Genomic DNA, 14,727 nt, shown 5'->3' on the forward strand with positions numbered 1-14,727 from the left:
TCATAGACGGGGCAGTTCAAATGTGTGCCGAGATATTCAGAGGGATTTAGCCTACTTCAAGGTGTGTTATGAAGGGAAAAAAGGCAGGTCAACTTAAAGGGGATAAGTGGCTTTTTTTAGAAAGGTGAAAAACGGTTAGCAGACCAAAATTCCTTCTGTAGCCTCCTACAAAGATTAATAATCATATTACAACTTCCTTATTTAGCTGAAGTTGTGATGTTACATTTTCAATGCCCTTAATACAGAATCAAGAGTCTGTTGACGCTAACGTTACAGAAAACGGCAAGTAAAGGAATATCGATTCATTTTTCCAGAGGCACTGGAAAAAAAAATCCCAATTTCTAACACGCAAGTCAATCGGATCGCGTACTACTCCACGATACAGCTGCCCGGGATACAACCCCATTCCTGAAGAGCATATTTTGACTGTATTTACAAAAAGCACCTCACTATTGGTGAACTCTATCCCTGCTGAAACTGAAAAGGCCAAAGTATTTGACAGTTCCTAAAATTCCATGCACACACACGCAGGGTTCCATAACGTGATGACTTTTCATACTCTGCAGAAGCTGTAACTTTTTGAATTTGTCTCTCAAGTCTCAGCTCCAGCTCAACCTGCCTGTGACAGTGTCTACTAGAGAAGCAGCGTGGCTCAGTGGAAAGAGCGCGGGCTTGGGAGTCAGAGGTCACGGGTTCGAATCCCCGCTCTGCTGCTAGTCAGCTGTGTGACCTTGGGCAAGTCACTTAACTTCTCTGTACCTCAGTGCCCTCATCTGGGGATTAAAACCGTGAGCCCCATGTGGGACAACCTGATCACCTTGTATCCCCCAGCGCTTAGAACAGTGCTTTGCACATAGTAAGCGCTTAACAAATACCACCGTTTATTTTATTTTTTACTACCATTCAGATGTCACAAGGCACTGTCTGGGTTTACTCTGTGGTCACTGCAGTTTGAAAATGGGTCTCGAGTCCACTTTACAACATCCAAACCCTTGCCTTCTGACCTACTCATTGTACTCCAGGTCCCGATGAAAATAACCACTGGCAAAGGCAGTGCTACAACTCTGCCTTTGTACTGGGAATTGGGGGAATTCCCAAGCCCCCGTTCTCGGTCCTGAAGTCTCCAGAGGGGGACTCGGTTGTTTTCAACACTCGACTATCATCGGCTGCCCCACAATCCCTCCAGCTCTCATTGAACCGTCAGCTTAAGCGGCTCATTCGTTCAATCAGATTCATTGAACGCTTACTGTGTGCACAGCACTGTAATAAGTGCTTGGAAAGTACAATTCAGCAACCAAGACAGACAATCTCTGACCACACCGGGCTTACAGTCTAGAAGGGGGGAGACAGAGCGAGTAAACAGGTATCAATACAAATAAAGAGAATTATGGATATATTTATGGATATATATATATACACATAACCATAATTCTATTTACACATACATATATACAAGTGATGTGGGGCGGGGAGAGGGGCGTAGAGTAAAGGGAGCGAGTCAGGGATACACAGAGGGGAGGGGGAGCTGAGGAAAGGGGGGGGGGCTTAGTCTGGGAAGGCCTCTTGTAGGAGGTGAGCCCTCAGCAGGGGTTTGAAGGGGGGAAGTATGATTGTTTGGCGGATCTGAGGAGGGAGGGCGGTCCAGGCCAGAGGAAAGACGTGGGCCGGGGTCGACAGCGGGACAGGCAAAAATGAGGCAGAGTGAGAAGGCTAATAATAATAATAATAACTGTGGTATTTAAGGGAAGCAGCGTGACTCAGTGGCTCATGGGTTCGAATCCCAGCTCTGCCCCTTGTCAGCTGGGTGACTGTGGACAAGTCACTTCACTTCTCTGTGCCTCAGTTACCTCATCTATAAAATGGGGATTAACTGTGAGCTTCACATGGCACAACCTGATTACCCTGTATCTACCCCAGCGCTCAGAACAGTGCTCTGCACATAGTAAGCGCTTATCAAATACCAACATTATTATTATTAAGCACCAAGCACTGTTTTAAGCGCTGGGGTAGATACAGCATAATCAGGTTGTCCCATGTGGGGCTCAAAGTCTTAATCCCCATTTTACAGAAGAGGTAACTGAGGCCCAGAAGTTAAGTGACTTGCCCAAAGTCACACAGCTGACAAGTGGCGGAGGCAGGATTAGAACCCACGACCTCTAACTCCCAAGCCAGCTCTCTTGCCATTAACACCAGAGGAGTGCAGTTTACGGGCTGGAAGTGGGAGAGAAGGAAGGTGAGGTAGGTGATGGAGAGCTTTTGAAGCCAATCGTGAGGAGTTTGTGTTTGATACAGAGGTTCCAAGGAAATATTTTCAGCTCTGTATTACAGGTCCGTGAGGTCTTTAAAATAAACACCTTTTTAAGGCCACAGCTTGTTTTCCTGAATACAGCCATTTCTATTTCATAAGGATCACTGTGATTATCTGATTATCTGATGAAGAGTTTATATTTAATCGCTCGCAAGAGGTTTCAACAGTGAGATAAAATTGGAAGCCAGCTTAAGGCCAAATCAGATCCTAGTTTAGACGCTGTTTGTTTACAGTGAGGCAACATGCTAAACTGCTTTTTCAAAACTTGTCAATGAAAAGGGGTATTTTACAGGTGAAAACAGCCTCATAAAATACATATTATTCAGGCCCAGGTTTGTGGTAGCCTGCATTTTCTACAGCATAACCGCCTTGCATATTTTTTAAGTATACATAAGAAACTGGCAAGGCAAACTCATAAAAATATTGTTGCTAAGAGAATCAAAAGCTTACACATGCAGCACATTAGGAGACACATGACTAACTGGCTTAAAATATTTGACCAAATTTGGTCAGCTCATTGTGGCATATACGGCAAGAACAAGATAGCTCAAATATACTTCCAATATCTTATCTGAGAGTCTTAGTTTTAAGTTTCTCTTGAATGTGCACTCAGAATGATTATCTGCGATAATAACGGGCTGTTTGAAGACACTATTGCCATCACATTTCAGGTACAGATGCATTTAACGGGACTTTGCCAATCACTAAATCTAGAAAGTGACTTGTCAAATGATAAAAAAAAAAAGCTGTTATAATTAAAAGGAATCTGTTTAAATCACTCAGAAAGTTGCTTCAGGGTCAGCGTTTCCCCATCCTACTCCCTACCCCTTCAATAGGGTCCTGGGCGGGGGGGAGAAAAAAGGGACGAAATTGAAAGCAAAAAATTAAAGGAAATATTCAACACCATATAACTGCAATTCATTTATTGACCTCACGACTTACACTTGGGAAAAATTCAGAAGTTCTTGTGAGTCAATTAAAATACTGCAAGTTTGTTAAGCACAGGTACGACAACATTTGAATATCTGAATGAGATGACGCTCAAAGGTTAACCTCCTTTTCCTTTAACATGTAGTTGGCTCGGAAATGGATTTTTTTTTGTTTCCTACCTCTCAAAATTGAAGGTTTTCTTCAAGGCCATGGAGGATGACGGGGAAGATATTTTACATTGAGGAAAGGCCTCAAATGGGGAAGATATTTTACATTAAGGAAAGCGGAAGATTTTGAGTACGTCTACTGCCGAGGCGCCCATCCCACCAGCCCGGAGATCCAAGACAGATAATGGCCGGGCAAAATGGGCACCGCGGCCAAGCAGGAGCGTTCCCCTGAGCAGAAGGTAAGATAGAGAGAAAACAGATGTGGACCGGCCAAAGGTCAACACGTATTGAGCTTGAAGGGTTGTACGAAAAAGAGCCCAGGGGAGGGTCGGGGCTGTGGGACTCTGCTCCCCACTGGGAAGACCAACCCTGGTCTCTGGAGGCCGAGTCGGCAGGTTGTGGGGTGCCCTGCCTGGGAGGGGCGGAGGAGCTCCCGGGTGCCGAGCTGGACAGCCCGTCTCCCGCTTCGCTACTTGGACGTCGTGCGGTCTTGTGGAAGGAATCCCCGATCCGGCATTCCCGCTGAAGATGACTGGCGATTCCTGACATTCCCTCAAGTCGATGTGGTGAGCCTAGCTGGGGCTCCCGAGGGTGGGGGCTGGGGGGAGCAGGCCCACGGAAGATTCTCCCTAGGGGCTGGACACGGACAGAACTGGCCATCAACAATGAGAGTTCAGGTTTGGCCACGGGCCAGAGTGGATGAAAGGGGGTTATGGCGTTGGACCAAACCTGATAGGAGGCGGTGAGACAAGGACATCCTTCCCTCGGCTCTTATACCCCACCTACAGCTTGGTTCACAGGACAGACATTTTCTCCACCTCCCCCTTTCTTAGTAAAGTGCCTTTCAAAGATAGATTCGGAGAGGGAAAAAAATGACTCAGGTTATTTCCAAAAGAGCACGTTCAGCAAACAATGCTCGGATAGCTGGAACGATCACGTCATAAGGAATTAAGAACAGCCAGGAAATGTGGCCTAGTGAACTGAGCACAGGACTGGAATCCTTGCTCTTTCCTCTACTCCCAAATGGATGCCACCCTGGTCTGAGATCTTGTATCAAGGGCAGGATACTTAGCCTCCTCGCCCGTTTCTCGTCAAGTTATACTACCGCCATTCGGGGGGGTCATCTTCAGGAAACAACATGAACTACTGGAAAGAGCACAGACTTGGGAGTCAGAGGACCTTGATTCTAATCCCAGCTCTGCCACTTGTCTGCTGTGTGACCTTGGGCATGCCACTTTACTCCTCTGGGCCTCAGTTCCCTTATCTGTAAAATGGGGATTAAATCCTCCTCTCTCTCACAGACTGCACAGACTGTGAGCTCTGTGTGGGACAGGGACGGTGCCCAACCTGATCATCTTATATTTACTCCAACACTCAGTACAGTGCCTGGCACACAGGTAAGCGCTTTTAACAGGTACGATAAAAAAAAGTGTCCTTCAGCACACATCTCTCCACTCAAAACCTCCAATAACTTCCCGTTTCCCCTTCACCTCCAGCAAACACACTCTCCACATCTTTCATATCAACATTCTTCACCCTCTCCTCTCCAGCTCTCATTCTCTGAGCTTGTACGCTCGTTACGGGCAGGGAACGTGTCTGCTAATTCTGATCTTTTGTACTTTCCCGAGCACCTTAGTATGGTGCTCTGCACAAAGTAAGCGCTCAATAAATACCAATGATTGATTCATTCATTGCTCCCAAGGTCACTCTCAACTGCCCTTCCCTTTCACTTCTTCCACTTCTATCCTCATGCTGCTCCCCTTGCTTGCAACTCTCTCCTCCAGCAGACGCACCAGACTACAGTTCTCCCTATCTTCAAAGTCACCCTAAATCCCACTTCTTCCCCAAAAGCCTTCCCTGATTAAATCCAAACACCCTAAAATGAACGAATCCCAGAGTTGCAGGTTCACTTATCTATCCTGCCTCCAATATTTGTAAATCTCTCTGTTTTCTCCTTCAGAACGCAGCTCTCCATAGGTAGGGAATGTGTCTCATCGTCCTGACACACTATTCCAAGAATGTACTAGAATATAGTGCACCCAGTGGGCACTCCAATGTCATTATTACTTCTAGGAGGCTTGGGTTCTGTTCCCAGCTAGGTCAACCACCCTGCTGGGCAAAGTACAGCAAGTCGCTACCTCTCCGTGCCAGTTTTCCCCATGAGTAAAATAATAATAATGATAATAATGTTGGTATTTGTTAAGCGCTTACTATGTGCAGAGCACTGTTCTAAGCGCTGGGGTAGATACAGGGTAATCAGGTTGTCCCACGTGAGGCTCACAGTTAACCCCCATTTTACAGATGAGGTACCTGAGGCACAGAGAAGTGAAGTGACTCGCCCACAGTCACACAGCTGACAAGTGGCAGAGCAGGGAGTCGAACTCATGACCTCTGACTCCGAAACCCGGGCTCTTTCCACTGAGCCACGCTGCTTCCCACTAAATGAGGGTTAGATGCTTGCTCCCCCTGCCTCTTAAAGGGTTAGCCCCATATGATCCACCTCTATTTACCCCAGCACTTAGCACAATACTTCTCAGGAAGTGAGGGCCCAATACTTAAACTGTGAGCGCCATGCAGGGCAGGGATTTTGTCCAATCTAATTAAGTTGTATCAACCCCCAGCATTTAGAACAGTGTTTGACACAGAATAAACAAGTAGCAGATATCATAAACAAGTTCAAAAATAAGTAATCTAATAATGTATTTGTTACGTTCAGGTGTTGCTGATGGGTGGGAAAACAATAAAGGGGTTTTGCTTTGTTTCCTGAACTTCCAGATCTGCTACAAAGGACAGGTCTCCCGGAGTTTGAATCCACTTTCCAATTCATGGAAGATATGCTTCAAAAGCCTCTTTAGCAGTACTTTTGTTAGGGGACACAGGAGAGCGGTGATACATCCCTAGTTCTCACAGTCAGCTTTTTCCCTTTATTCAGAGAAACCACAATTGTTACCTTTACGATGACCCAGAGTATTTTTGCCATTTTAAATGCTAAGGAAAGCAGCTGCTCGTATCAAAGCAGCACAGACACTCCTTACATGGAAATTACAGCAAGAATGGCAATTGATTATTTTTTTTTCCCCATTTTAAAAACACTGGGCAACATTACAGATTTTTTTTGGAAGTTGGAGGTGAAGCCTGGGCCTTCACATGCTGATTCTCTACATTTGGTACAGCATCCTCATCGAGGACTGAAACCTCGTTTCCATGACCACTGAAGTGTAGTCACCACGGTCCACGGATTCCCTCAGGATCAGCATCAACAACATCTACTAAGTGCCTTACTGAGTGCTGAATCTCATGCAGGTAGGTGTTCGGAGAACATATAGAACAGTGTAGTCTACAAGTGAATAAATCATTTCAAACAGCTAAAACTACATGAGTATTGAAGATATCTGCAGGCAGATATGCAGAGGAAAGAGAGATGAGGCATTAAATAAAGCAGGGAATGCCCTCAACAGCCCAGTATGACCTGGGAGTCTGAGAACTTGGGTTCTAATTCAGGCTCTGCCACTTGTCTGCTGTGTGACCCTGGATAAGTCACTTAATTTCTCTGCACCTCAGTTTCCTCACCTGTAAAACAGGGATTAAATCCTACTCCCTCATCTAGACTGGGAACCTCATACGAGACAGGGACTGTACCCAACTTGAGAACCTTGTATCTATTCCAGTGCTTAGAACAGAGGTTGCCAGATAGTAAGTGCTTACCAAATACCGTAATTAATCAGGAAGACCAGGAAGGACAGGAAAGGGGCAATCATCTTTTTATGGTGCTCAATAAGCGCTTACTCTGTGCCAGGCACTGTTTTACGTGCTGGGGTAGATACGAAGTAATCAAGTTGGACAACAGTCCCTGTCCCACATGGGGTTTACGGCCTTAATCCCCATTTTCCATATAAGGCAACTGAGGCCCAGAAAAGTTAAGTAATTTGCCCAAGATCACAAGTGGCAGAACAGGGATTAGAACCCAGGTCCTGCTGACTCACAGAGGTGAGATACAGCTGCAGCTCACTTTGTGTTTATTGCTGCCCTTGTATTTTTCTGTTACTTTGTCCTTAGCCTTTCAATCTTTCCTCCTGTGCCCATGGTCAATTTCCCCCTCCCAGTTTAGATTGTGAGATGCCTTTAGGCCAGAGACTCTGTGCTCTTCCCTAGCACTGGGCTCACTTCACCATTCAGTGTACAGAGCCCAGGGAGCAGGGTGTTCTAGGCAGGTGGAAAGTTCTTCGCAGGCTCAGATCAACGCTTGAGCCCTATATCATGTGGTTTCCAAGATCCTTCTGAAACCACATCTCCTCCAGGAGGCTTTCCCTGATTAATATATCTTCCTCATTCACTCATTCGATCAAGCCTATTTCCCACCAACTGCCATGTGAGTGTTTCCATATGATCTAAGCATTTGAGTACTCACATAACTCCAGTGGACTTCTGTACACGTCTTTCCACTCCACCGCCCCCTCCACCTCTGACTTACTGCCTGTATCTTTAGAGATACAGTCTCTCTATTATCTGCAGGTTCTCTGCTGTTCCCTACTATCCATTACACGGGGACTGAAATAAAAGCCAAAGACAGTAGGAACATGACTGTCGAAAGAAGAGAGATTGTGAGTGGCTCTTCACAAACCATTAGCACTTTAATCAATTCCTCCACACAGGGACTAAGGTCCTAGGTCTCAGAACCAAGGCTCATCCATCCATTGTTCCTGACTGTTTCAATAACCATCACTGTTTCAATAACCATCACTGTGGTATTTGCAAGTACTAACTAAGCAGCGCAGGGGTGGACAAAATAATCAGGTCGGAACCAGGTCGAGAGCTAGTTATTACAACTTCAGTTTGAGTCCTTTCATCAGCTCTCTTAAACTGTAGTTAGTTTGCTTTGTAGCTGAGAGCAAAAGACATCATATCTTCCCCTAAAGAAGTGCAACCTATACTGGGTAAAACAAGTGGGTTTTTTTTAAAAGAAAAAAAACCCAGATTCAAATTAGGAAATGAAAGCCTTCGCCAGTTTATGGCTGCGATAGCAGAATTCCCCTTAAGGATAATGCCAATCAGGCAGGGGCAGGCGGGGGAGGGAAGAAGGAGAAAGGCAGCATATTGCAAAGTGTCTGGGAAGACGTATGCACATGCACGAGCCATTTTCGGCAGAAATAACTGCATTTTGGTGACAACGCTGTGCCACAGCTCCACGACCTGGCAGCCACCACAGTCTCTGATGGTCAGTTGGTGTCCAGGCTTCCGCTGGGCCTTCTGGACCCACCTAGGTGGTTCTTGGGTCAAGGTCCTTCACCCCTGATGGCTCAATCCCAATGGGCCTGTTTCTCCATCTGCAGATCCAGGGCTAGAACCCAGGTCTCTTGAGGCCCTCAGCTGGACTCTTTTCCTTGGACAGACAATAGGGCTATAACCATAAGCAGCCAAATTTGCAAATACTGTAGCTGCTACACACACACACACACACTCTCTCTCTCTCTCTCTCCCTCAGAGGGAAATATTGGAAGCGAATGGTTGCCAGCCGAGATTGAAGAATTCCTTCCATCCCAAGCCCTTCCATGAGCTCCGTTTTCCTACCCAGAACCACAGAATCAGATAACATAACAAAAGGGACAAAAAGATAGCATCTGGGACAATTCCCCGCTTCCAAGTACATGGTTGTCTAAATCAACTAAGACTGTGGAATGCTTAATCTTTTTTTTCATTAAAGATGGTCAGAACACTTCACGATTTCCCTTGACGGTTTTAAGAGGACAGAATCCAGAGCGAGTACAATATTTTCATCAGTTAAAAATAATTTTGCATCATGAGGTCAGGGAGCTATTTTATATGCTTAAACATTTTATTAAACAAATAATAGCAAAGGATCATCAGTCCTGTATAACATTTGGGCCCACAAGTTAGCATATTCAATCAACCAACCAACCAACCGATCAATGCTATTTATTGAATGCTCTTACTGTGTGGACAGCACTGTACTTAGTTCTTGGGAGTGTACAACACAAGAGTTGGTAGATACATTTCCTGCCCACAACGAACTTACAGTCTAAAGGGAGACATACTTTAATATAAACAATCTGTCAATGGTACGTACTTGAGCTCTTTCTGTGTGCAAAACACTGAGCACTTGGGAGAGTACCACACAAAAGAGTTGATAGACAAGTTCCCTGAAATAAGTTATACGTATGTAAATGTTGTAGGATGGCCGTATTAGTCTGACAAGTTATTTTCTCCCTTGGTCTGCTCAAGATATTGTTCGCTGATTAAATTCTAACCCCTATTATATTCCAAAGTACACTGTGGAGCCTGAAAGGGGGCATAAATACTTTCCAACCAGCAGGGCAGCAGTTCATTTTTCCATCCCCTCATTAACCCACACCCCTCACATGCTGTTTGTCATTTTACCACCAACATAAAAAACTGTGATCTCTCCTACGGAGAGATGGACATCCATACAACCAGATTCCTTTAAACTTCACTATTACTCCCACCAATTCCACCCTCTGTCCTTTATCACCAGGAGTTACTTCGGGATGTTTCCTACTCTACTCTTCTTAGATGGTGAGCCCACCTCAACCCCCTACCAAGGGACCGAAACTGTGACTAAATCATTCAATTTACTGTGCGCTTACTGTGTGCAGATATCTGTACTAAGCGCTTGGGAGGGTATAATATAACAGACATATTCTCTGCCCATAACTCCCGCCTATGAATGCACTACCAGCACTTAATACAGTGTTCAGCAGACAGTAAATGCTTAAAAAATACTATTCCTACTACTAACGACTGCACTTGAGCTGGAGCAATTAAGGCAGAAAGAGACACCAAGCTAGTGCAAAGAGGAAGTTATGAAAGATCAGGGGTAAAATGAAAGCCACACCTCTATGTACCACTCTGGAAAGGCAAGGGGAGGTTGGAGATGGGGCAGTAAAGCCAGGTGCACTAAAGGCTATGTTCTGGTAGACAAAACAGAAAAAGGCTGAAGGAAATGGGATGAACACATTATTGGTTGTAGCGTGAGCTGTAGCAGCTGAGATCTGGTAAGCGACATGTTCCATGAGTGTAGAAATCCCTTTCCCATGACCTTTTCAAATCTTCCTGTAATCTGCTTTCGCAGTATGAGATTCTGATAAACACATCTCCCCAAATTACAAATTCCTTTTTATCAAAGGGATACAAGTTCCAAGAAAAAGAATAGGCTTTTTTTCTAAAAAAAAATATATATAATTAAACCGAGGACAATCATCAACATAGAAGTCACTTCCTGGAAATGAGTACATTTAGTTCTGCCATAGCACGTGCTTTCACCCCGTTAAAGAATTACGATACCTTGTGTTTTTTATGGTACTTGTGAAGCACTCTTTGCCAGACACCATACTAACCACTGGAGTAAATGCAAAATTACCAAGACAGATATAGTCCCACATGGGGATCACAGTCTAACTGGGAGGGTAGGACTGAGTTCCCATTTTACAAATAGGGAAGCGGGCACAGATTTGTCCAAAGTCACCCAGCGGACAAATGACAGAGCCGGGACTGGAACTCAGTTCTTCAGATTCCTAGGCTGGTGCTCTTTTCACTGGGCCACAATGCTTCTCGCCTTCTGTTCTTTCAAAGGCGCAGGTCTGCTTCGATACAGTGCAGTGCCAGACAAGACAGTTCTATATTGCAAGTTTTATTTTATGGCGACTTGGGCACGAACAGAGACGCTGGTTTATGGTAAAACTGGGTGCATTCATATGTTACAGTAGCATTATCCACTGTTGCAAAATCTGTGTCAATATACACAGTTCAAAAAAAATGAAGTAGAAGTGAACTGAGCCATTTATCTGGTTAATCCACAGGCTCATTTCTCTGACAATACTGCCTTCACACCTAAATTGCCTTGAATTTCAGAAATTTTGGGCCTCTTAAAAGTCTTTCAAAGACCATCTTTCTTCTCTAAAAGTACAAACCTTGCAAATTGGTCATTCACTTAGAATTGAATTTCATTATGGCAACAGCTAAACAATCAAATCGGGCTGTTACAAACACACTTTGGGGGAAGACAATTGAAATTAGAGACTGGCGTTGATCAGGACAGCCTCTTGACAACTCTGAAAGTGTAAATATGAACCATTAGCGAATAAAATTTAGCCTGATTCAATATATGAGCCAAAAGTCACTTTAGGAATCAATCTTTTGGCTAATATGCCAAATTTCCTCAACTCCTATAAAAAGGGGTTACTGTAACTTAAGTTCTCCAAGGGACACATTAGCTGATCACTCTTGGTAGCTGCACCCTAGTTTTCTTGGGATTCATCTTTAGCAAATTTGAAGAGGCTGCACTCCAGGAAGTCGGGCTCTGCCCTTCCTGTGGAACTATGGAGGCAGATCCCTTTCTTTGGAATAGTAATAATAAATAATAATAATACTATTATTATTACTGCTATTGCTACTAAAGGTATTATCTGTTAAGTGCTTGCTATGTGCCAAGCATAATCAGGTCAGACATGGTCCCTGGCCTACAATAAAGGGGAGGGAAAACAGGTATTTAATCCCCAATTTCCAGATTAGGAAACTGAGGCACCAATAAGTGATTTAACCAAGATTACCTAAGTGGCAGAGCCTAGTTTAAAAGCCAGGTCCCCTGACTTCCAAGCCTGCAATTCCTTCCACTAGGCCATGTTTCTCACCTTCTAGACACCACCTTGCTAAAGAGACCAGTGTGTGAAGGAAAGGGCACTCTCCACAAGGGAGGCAAAGAGGGCAGGTGCCCAAACCTGGCTTTTCTATAAACCCTCAAAAACCTCATCTGACAATAAGTAACATTCATTTTTCCAAAGATAAAAAGGGTCATGCCATGAGAGCACTCTAGTAGTCAGCTGCCCCCCCCCCCCCCACTTTTAACATATAAATAAGATCCTGTCATTGCACTGGGCAGCTGCTTCAGGAAGCAGCATAGTTTAGTGGAAAGAACACGGGCTTGACAGCGAGAAGTGGGTTGTAAGCCCGGCTCGGCCACTTGTCTGCTGTGTGACCTTGAGTAAGTCACTTCACTTCTCTGTGGCTCAGTTACCTCATCTGTAAAGAGAGGATGAATCTGTGAGCCCTGAGCATGTCTGACCCAATTACATAGTATCTATTCCAGCACTTAGCAGAGGACCTGGCACAGAGTTAAGCGCTTAAAAACTACCACAATTATTATTATAGCAATAGGTGTTGCTCCCGGGGGGAGAGGGAGAGAGGGAAGGGAGAAAGGGAAGGACAAGAGTGGAGGAGGGCAGGAGAGGGAGAAAAGGGAGAGGAATGGAGGAGGAAAGGTGAGCGGATGAAGCACAAGATGATGGGCCAGCACTTGTAGTGGAGCTCTGAGGTAGGGGTCTAGACAGAGGAAGGCTCCGGGAAGGCTTCCATCACTTCGGGGGCTGCCTTCTGCCCTTCCGCCCAACCTCACCCCCCGCAACGAAGGGCTCTGCCACATGCCATCTGCGGCGGATTCAGAGAGGGAACAGTAACGCCACCAGGCGCTGTGGGTTTCTTGACAGCCACATTTATTTCTAACAAGCTGGAAAGCAGTGTGATCTAGTGGATAAAAGCAAAGTCCTGGGAGTCAGAGTTGCTGGGTTCCAGTCCCAACTCCACCACCTGTCTGCTGTGTGTAACCGTGGGCAAGTCACTTCACTTCTCTGGGCCTCAGTTTCCTCAACTGTAAAATGTGGATTGGATACCTGTTCTCCCTCCTACTTGACCGAGGGCCCCACGTGGGACATGGACTGTGTCCCACCTGGTGAACTTGTATCTACCCCAGTGCTTAGAACAGTGCCTGACACACAGTTCTCAATACCACAAAAACAACAACTAAAACCTGGAACAGCTCTAGAGCCATTGATTGCACAGCACTAGGAGTCTTGGTGGATGGTCCTGAACTTGATTCCCGGAAAAGGTTCGAAGAAGGAATTCACTAAAGCATGTTCCTTTTTGGGAGAGTGCACTCAGGCAGTGACCTGAGTTGTTTGCCTAAAATAATGGACGGCCTGCGGTCCAAGCAGGCTGTTGGGACCTAGAACCTGCCCAGAGGGACTGATTTAGCGTGCTAGTGGTTTGTGCGGCCTCACTTGCATTCTCCTGTCTCTACCAGTTGTAGACAGGCAAGGGGACGGGAAAGTTGCAGATGGGCAATAATGATGATAATGCTATCTGGTAAGCGCTTATGATGAACCCAAGCACTCTATTAAGTGCTGGGGCAAAGATACAGGATGATCAGGTCACCCAGCAGCCAGTGGCAGAGACAGGATTAGAACCAAGGTCCTCTGGTTCCCATATTTACAATCTATCTAGAGAGAAATGGCTGAAGAAAGGGAAGGCATTGGGTCTTGGAATTGTTCAATGCACCTCTAATGAGGTTGATGACCTAGGCCAGTGGTAGCTAGCAGGTGCAACGTATCCTTGTGCACTCATCCTCTACTGTACTCTCCCAGGGCTCAATAAATACTATTGAATGATTTCAGAACAGACTTAGACACCTCCTTGGAGGGTGAGTCTGCCCCTTGGTAAGAGACCATGCTTTTGACTAAGCATTTTGGTAGAGTCTGTATCAACACAGCCCACCCCAGAGACAAAAGTGTTAAGTTCTATATCTGTGAGCATAGGGAAGGGCCAACGTTTCATCTCGGGTGCGGGGCGTAGGAATTTTAGGAGGGGTGAGGACTGGGAGGGGGAAGGCTTCAAAGAGCAGGTAGGCCGGAAAGTCCGGCAAGTCCCGTGTTGGGTTTTTTCAGCCCCGATTAGACACTCTCAGTTCTTGACAGAGACTGGATGAGCAAGTCCTGGAGTCTAGCTCTCAAAGTGATGTTCCCACCCCTCGGGGAGTGTGACTTTTCATCATTTCAGATATGCAGGCCCCAAGAAACCTAGGCAGATCTGCCTGAACTCTCCAGAGAGGATTGGAATAGCACAGCCACGAGAAATGCTGATCTGCCCGGACCTGGCCTACTTTTTTAGATCTGGCTCCTTTGGCTAGTCCCTGAATGGGGGGTTTAGATCAGAGCAGGGAGAAAGAAAACCAGAGTGGGGGCTGGAGGGCAGACCAATCAAATCGACACATATTGTTCACTCTTTGTCTTGCTTTATATAGTAGTTTGAGGGGGAGCCAGGGAAAATGGAAGGAAAGAGGGATCTAAAACCCAGGAGAAAAAGAACAGAGCTTACTAGAAGCAAACATACTCTTCCTGGTGCAGTCAAGTCTACCTGAGTTATGTTCCCAACATGCCCTGTATTAAGAAACCATTATACTAGTCATGTCACGTCCAAAGCCAGGCACATGTGCACATCTGTTTCTCCTGACATCCC

At 45.5% G+C, this 14,727-nt stretch overlaps 1 protein-coding gene across 10 annotated transcripts in view; it reads right to left on the reverse strand.

Annotated features, from left to right (window-relative positions):
* PPP1R12A (protein phosphatase 1 regulatory subunit 12A) overlaps positions 1-14,727 on the reverse strand; it is a 142,320-nt gene that overhangs the window by 88,061 nt on the left and 39,532 nt on the right. The window lies entirely within an intron of this gene.

This window comes from Ornithorhynchus anatinus, chromosome 14, assembly GCF_004115215.2.
Source record: "Ornithorhynchus anatinus isolate Pmale09 chromosome 14, mOrnAna1.pri.v4, whole genome shotgun sequence".
NCBI classification, from domain to species: domain Eukaryota; kingdom Metazoa; phylum Chordata; class Mammalia; order Monotremata; family Ornithorhynchidae; genus Ornithorhynchus; species Ornithorhynchus anatinus.